This window comes from Amphiprion ocellaris, chromosome 3, assembly GCF_022539595.1.
Source record: "Amphiprion ocellaris isolate individual 3 ecotype Okinawa chromosome 3, ASM2253959v1, whole genome shotgun sequence".
NCBI classification, from domain to species: Eukaryota; Metazoa; Chordata; class Actinopteri; family Pomacentridae; genus Amphiprion; species Amphiprion ocellaris.
Window position 1 is genome coordinate 38977009 of NC_072768.1, and position 7473 is coordinate 38984481.

At 38.0% G+C, this 7473-nt stretch overlaps 1 long non-coding RNA gene across 2 annotated transcripts; it reads right to left on the reverse strand.

The window, feature by feature from the left end:
* Window positions 1-2254: 2254 nt before the first annotated feature.
* Window positions 2255-6795, reverse strand: LOC129348125 (uncharacterized). Of its 2 annotated transcripts, none has more exons than XR_008600582.1 (3): window positions 4681-4813; window positions 3646-3794; window positions 2255-2660 (listed from the first exon to the last, which is right to left on the reverse strand). It is a non-coding gene; the product is annotated as an uncharacterized LOC129348125 (long non-coding RNA). The 2 variants fall into 2 exon arrangements; XR_008600581.1 differs by lacking the exon at window positions 4681-4813 and adding an exon at window positions 6645-6795 and having other exon boundaries at window positions 2256-2660.
* Window positions 6796-7473: the final 678 nt, after the last annotated feature.

The window sequence follows — 7473 nt, forward strand, 5'->3', positions numbered from 1 at the left end:
GCCATATGATGAAATAATGTAAAGGAGGCCGTGAAAAACACTCCAGAAAGGGTTTCTTTGAAAAAAAAATCTGCATGAATTTTGGCGCAAAAAAACGCCATAGTATACTATGTCGAAAAAAAATTGCGATTTTTCAACATGTTGTAAAAACGTGCCATATGATGAAATAATGTAAAGCAAGCCATGAAAAACACTCCAGAAAGGGTTTCTTTGAAAAAAAAATCAGCATGAATTTTGGCGCAAAAAAACGCTATAGTATACTATGTCGAAAAAAAATTGCGATTTTTCAACATGTTGTAAAAACGTGCCATATGATGAAATGATGTAAAGCAAGCCATGAAAAACACTCCAGAAAGGTTTTCTTTGAAAAAAAAATCAGCATGAATTTTGGCGCAAAAAAACGCTATAGTATACTATATCGGAAAAAAAATGTGATTTTTCAACATGTTGTGAAAACATGCGATATGATGAAATAATGTAAAGGAAGCCTTGAAAAACACTATGGTAAAGTTTTCTTTGAAAAAAAAACCCATCATGAAGTTTGGCGCAAAAAAACGCCATAGTATACTATGTCAAAAAAAAAAGATTTTTCAACATGTGAAAACGTGCCATATGAAGAAATAATGTACAGTAGGCCTTGAAAAACACTATGGTAAAGTTTTCTTTGAAAAAAAATCAGCATGAATTTTGGCGCAAAAAAAGGCCACAGTATACGATGTCGAAAAAAAATGCGATTGTTCAACATGTTATAAAAACGTGCCATATGATGAAATAATGTAAAGGAGGCCATGAAAAACACTCCAGAAAGGGTTTCTTTGAAAAAAAAATCAGCATGAATCTTGGTGCAAAAAAACGCCATAGTATAGTATGTAGAAAAAAAAATGTCATTTTTCAACATATTGTAAAAACGTGCCATATGATGAAATAATGTACAGTAGGCCTTGAAAAACACTATGGTAAAGTTTTCTTTGAAAAAAAAAATCATCATGAATTTTGGCGCAAAAAAAACGCCTTACTATACTATGTCGAAAAAAAATGCGATTTTTCAACATGTTGTAAAAACGTGCCATATGATGAAATAATGTAAAGGAGGCCGTGAAAAACACTCCAGAAAGGTTTTCTTTGAAAAAAAAATCAGCATGAATTTTGGCGCAAAAAAACGCCACAGTATACTATGTCGAAAAAAAAATGTAATTTTTCAACATATTGTAAAAACGTGCCATAGAGAACTACTCAGGAACTTAGAAGATATCAGTCCTTGGACTGTCTGACAGTTAAATCTACCAGAGAACTACTGTGGGACTTACAAAATTTCAGCCCTCAGACTGTGTGAAAGTTCAGGTCCTGAGGACTCGGGAGGTGTGGAGGCTTTGGAAAGTCTTGGACTTAGCTTTGGTCGGGAGCATGTGCAACAAACATTTGAAAAACTGCACTTTAACATCAATGAATGACACTGAAGTTTAATCTCTACATAAATGAGACTGAGTCTGGATGTGCTGCTCTGTCATTAACTCCTAAGTTTAGGGAAAGTTCAAACAAAAGAGGACAGTTCAGATCAGACTTGAGAATGAGCTTATTCTGAACAAACATCTCAGACTTTCTGAGCTTCAGCACCTCTAGCAAGATATTTTAACAACAAGCAACTCAAGAGATCCAGAAGTTGGAGAGAGTTAGCTTTAGCTGAACCAAAGAACATGTGGGACGCTAACCTAGCAAACATTTCAGACTTTTCTCTGTGAATTCTGAGAAATAATTTCCTATTTAATGACAGAGCTACACATCTTAACTCAGTCTCATTAAAACAGACTCTAATTCAGTGTCATCCATCCATATTAAAGTGCAGTTACCCAAAATGTTTGTTGCATGAGCTCCAATAAAACCTGTCCAGGTAGAAGGCCACTTTGACAAACAGGAAGTGGAAGATTCCAAGCAGATTTATAGAAGGGGGAACCGGACTGTACTAAGTGTTGTCCAGTATAGAGGGGTGTTTTGTGGGTTTTTAAGGCTGATAATGATTATTAGTGAGACATTTGGAGTAGATATTCATTTGCAGTAAATGAAAGTATTTAAAATCTTGGAGTTAAACTTAGAAGAACACAAACTCTAACAGAAAACTTTGTTGATATGTTTTCGTTTTGTTTACAGATGTTAAAGGAGTTTTATTGGTGACGTCTAACCAATCAAATCACTCCATAAGACAGAGCGACCACAGGTAGATAAAGGTTCAGAGCAAAGTAAATGTATTTATTACCAGTAAAAAATCAAATATCAATAATCAGTAAATCAATCAGCCCACAATTACTACAATTCTACAGTGTATGTCTCTTTCCTTTGACTTGTTATTTGTACAATCTACGATGTATATTTTCTACTATACTACTACGTTTGTTTCCTCCTCCTCTGTTGTTTTCTGGATTGTACTCAGCTGCATGTCTTCGTCCACCAGGCCTCCGTTGACTCGTCCCACCTGCCGTCTCTGGAGCTGAAGCTGGACTGGAACAGACCAAAGTACAGTCCAATCACGATGCCAGCTGCCTCTCAAAAGGCTCCTTCATCTGGCAGGTGGCAGCACTTCTTCTGAGGGGAAGCTGAGCTGGTCCAGCAGAACTTTGGAGATGTGTTCCAGTGGTTGGTGGATGTGTGGGGAGATAGAGAGGGACCTTTGAATTGTTCACAAAGGAAAACAGGGAACCCATTGGTAGTTTTAGTTTAGGGTGCTACTGAGGTGTGTTTTTGGGTTTTAAGAGGTGAACAGGAAGAGGTTTTTTTTCCTACTGATTATCTTTTACTTTGTTTCTGGTTGGAATGTCCATCAATGTCAACATGAAGTTCACTTTTAGTTCTGTTTATTTTTATTTTACTAACACCCATTTGCTTTTAACCCCCTCACATGTTGTGTTGTTGTAAACTTACTCTTTCAAATAAATCCTCGTCTAACCCTCTGGAAACCAGCGTTTGGACTGTTTTTGTGTTGCTCCTCACCTCCTTCAGACAGCCGGGACAAAACAACGTTTTGTGGACTAAAGGCTTTTCTATGACGTTTTTAGAGCGACATGCTATACTATGACGTTTTTAGAGAGACATGCTAAACTATGATGTTTTTAGAGTGACATGCAAAACTATAGGCTTTTTTAATAGACATATTACTATGACGTGTTTTTTGTTTTAGTTTTTTTGTTGTTTTTTCAGCAACATATAAGAATTTGAACAGTTTTAAAAGTTACTATACTTTTACTTGTGCAATGAAATTATTATTCTATGGCATTTTTTAGATGACATATTATACTCTGATGTTTTCATGAATTACATACTATTTTGACAATATACTGCACTATGACATTTTTTGAACCACATATCATACATGACAATTTTAGGCAACATCCTATCATTTTGCAATTTTTGAACCACATAATAATCTATGTTTTTTTTTCTCTTGCCAACATGCTGTACTATGAACTACAGGCCATACTATGTTATTCTTGAGTAAAGCATATTATACTTTGACATTTTCTGAACTACATCCTATACTATGGCGTTATACACAGAGTGCTTTGGTTATATGTTGATTTATAATCTAGATTTTTTTCTGTTTTGTTTTTTGACAGGATTACCACAGACCTGACTGTGAACACCGTTGACACCCACCTGAGGGAGACGCTGTCTAAGATCTCAAGGCTGCTTGGTCGTGGTCTTTCTGGTCCTGCTCCAGAACGCCTTCATCAACTACGTCTTCTTTTGAAGAGGCCCTCAGATGCTGCAATCTCTGACCTTCAGGAGGAACTGCTACTTTCACTCTGTAACGAGACGGTGGTTATTTTAAAGACCCAGCTCCTGGCGGCTTTGAGTGAAAATTTAACATCCATCAAAACAGAACTACAGACAGTTAAATCTGAGCTGTCGGTCAGTATTTCAAACATCAAGTCCGACCCGGCTGCCCTAAAGCATGCTGTGGGTGAAACGAAAACTTCACTCTCCACATCAATGATGAGTCACACTCCAAAGCAGAGCACCTGTCTGCTGAACTTTTAAAAGTGGACAATGAAAAGTGGAAACCTACATGGAGTAAGTAAAGTAGACGGACAAGTAAATAAGTCTGTACACAACATATTAAAAAGAAATCATGCTAATAAATTAAGTCCAAAGAACCGAATTCGCCAATATACTGGAGACCAGAGCTATTTAATTTGATAAGTATAACCTTGTTTAGTAACATTTCAATTATTTGAGAGCAGTCCTAAAGAACTGCCTGTAATCCCAATCATAAAATGGGTTTGGAGGAAGAACATAGATGGTAATCTGGATATACATGAGTTAGGCTTCATAACTACTATTGGTAGTATTGGTAGTAGTAATAGCAATGTGACTACTACTAGTAGTATTGGTAGTACATTAGCTGCTGCTGATACTGGCACTGCTACTACAACTTGTAATATTATTACAAATGCTGATACTACTTCTATGACTCTGACAGCTGTTTATACTACTACTGCTGCTTGTACTTTTAGTATTACTACTACTGCTTGTACAACTATACTACAGCTACTATTAATCGTCTGGTATTTCGTTGTCAAGCTGCTAGCTCGCCTTAGCGTTTTGCTAGTGGCTAACTAGTTAGCTCTCATAGACTGGAAGCTGTCAACAAGATTTAATAATGAAAAAAGAGCCAAAAACTATTCTTACCTATGAAAAGTCATTCCAAGTTTCCTTGTCTCAATCGTACGACGTAGTGTGTAACTGTATGCAGCACAGTGAGACGGCATACTTGTTGTCTCCGTTTTCACGCCGTCTACATCAACAGAATGCACTGAAACTTTTCCCCCACTAGCTTAGCCTCGCTGTAGCACGCAGCTCAAAGGGGCGTGGCCTATCTACTGATTCATATCTATAGGCGTGGCCTATCTACTGATTCATATCTATGGGCGTGTCCTATCTACTCATTCATATCTATGCCACTAGTCTGGTGCGATTAGGGTTGCCACCTTTCAGAAATGAAAATAAAGGACGTCCACCACGGCTCCTCAGGGCCACAGTTTAGTAAAGTTGGAAAGATATTCACAGATTCAGACTTCCAGCATCAATAACTCATATATATGTTGTGAAAACATAAACAATGCCTCTTTTCCATCATTATAAGGTACACAATGTGCTACTTGATAAAACTGGGCTTGTAGCACATTGTGTACCTACAGAGTACAAGATTGAAGTTATTGAATATTTGTCTCTCTTTACTGTTGCAGAGGTTTTGCAAATTGCAGACGGACCCTGTTCACTCCATAGACACCAACGTTATTCCTGTAGCTTGAAAGACAGCTACTTTTGATAAAACTGGGCTTGTAGCACATTGTCTGCCTTGCAACAATGGGAAAGAGGCACCGTTTATGTTTTGACAACCTATATCTAATGAGTTATTGATGCTGGAAGTCTGAATCTGTGAATATCTTTCCAACTTTACTGAACTTGGGGCCACTACCACCTAAGGAGTGATATATTTAATTTTGAAAAAAGCATTTAGCCATATTTAAAGTTTTAAGTGCTTTATTAACACGGAACTAAGAATTTTGTATTGTTTTATTATCACAGGTTCTGTCTGAAAAGAGGTGGCATCATTTTAAACAGTGAAATCAAACTAACAAAATGTAATGACCAACCAGTGAGCAATACTGGATTCTGCAAAAACATAAACAACTGAATGCAGAATACTGTACAAAGAAATTCTCTACAGACATTTTTTCCCATCTAAATCTAAATGTTACCTTAACACAGTTAATGTATTACCTTATTTATGTGTGTATGCATGTATTTATTGATTTATTTAGTACTGTTAACATATCAGAGTTCTGAGTGAATTTTTCTCTAGGCCATTTATTGATTACATATTGGCTATTAAATAAATGTTTATTAAAAACTAAAAGGCATTAAAAAATACTAAACAACTTAGGCATTTATTGAGTCACTAGAATACTGTAGAGTACAGACCACATCAGCATGATTATAAGCATCCTCTGGTAAATGAACAACCAGATACTGATGTCTCTCACCATATGGACTTCAGGAGATGATTAGATGATGATAAACTGTGACCTACTGGTTGGGTTCTCTCTGTTCTCATGGTTCTTACATGTTGGTCTCCTGATGCTGCTTTACTTCAGCTAATCCATGAGCAACAGAAAACACAGTTTGCCTTTTACCCACTGCCAGGGGTTCCACTCTTCCCACTCACGTCTGTACATTTGCAAACGTTTTTGCTTCTGTGAACGTGGTGGGGTTTCGGGTGTAAACATTTTTAAACACGTGGCTGCAGCGTGATCTGCTGGACCTGGCATCAGGTCCTCGCTACGTGGGTCCTACGAAGTTTATTATTGGCTGCCCTTAATATTTCCTGTGTTTTATTTTGTTCTTTATGCAGTTTTGATGGCTGTGTGACAGACGTGTACGGGACATTTATGAAAATACGGAACAATTTGCGTCCCGTATTGATTCAATACGGGACGCTACAATTAATTGTCAAATAAAGGACGATTCTGTATTTTAAGGGACGGGTGGCAACCCTAGTTCTGATGCAGTCTCCATGATGACGTTTCACGAGTACGTCAGAACGTAAGTCCGGACAGTTACCTACTGAGAAACGGCCATAGTCTTCTTACCGCAAAGGTCCAAAGCTGCTCGTCTTCTCCTCCGGCATCAGGAAACGTCTTCAAAGCTTCTTCAAATCCAAACGAAATGCAATCAAAAGATCAAACTAACGTCATTGGTGCAATCAGTTGCAGTCGGACAACGAAGTTGCGTTCAGGACCGTCGGAAATCGGAGTTTCAGTAATGTAAATTTCCAATGAAAATTTTGGGGGGGGCACACGGAGTGGCCAATCAGATCACGGGGGAGGGGGGTGGCACTGATGTCAGAGTCTCCAAAACGCCAGAAAAAGTCGTTAGATTTGTCGCTAGTTGCTTTTGACAAAAAAGTCACCAGGAGGCTTTGGAAAGTCGCCAGATTTAGTGAGAAAGTCGCCAATTGGCAACACTGCTCAGCACACTAAACCTCTGATGCTAGAATCGCCCCTGCTCTAAAGTCTTATTTTTACTGCTGAAAAGTGCTTTTCTCTTCATATCTGCATGCAAAAGAAAAGCAGGTCTTTTCTGTTTTAAATTAAGGCTGACACACGATAAATAAAACATGTTTGTCGAAGCGTTTCTGACCCTGAGATAAAAGCCAAGCAGCCGGATGAGGCGACCTTCAAACGCAGAAGACGGAGTTTCATGGAAGACCTTGAATCCCAGCTGCTTTTTTACGCCTTCGACTCAGTGTCACCAGCTTTTTGTGTGTGTTTCTGATAAACCTGCTGATTCCTGGATTCCCTTTAAACATGCTGACATCAAGAGCTGGACGACTTCCAGCTTCATTCAGGGTCCAGGTAGTGAAATAAAATCAGTTTTCTCATCAAAAAGCCAAAGAAAATGGTGCGATTTCTTGGTTTT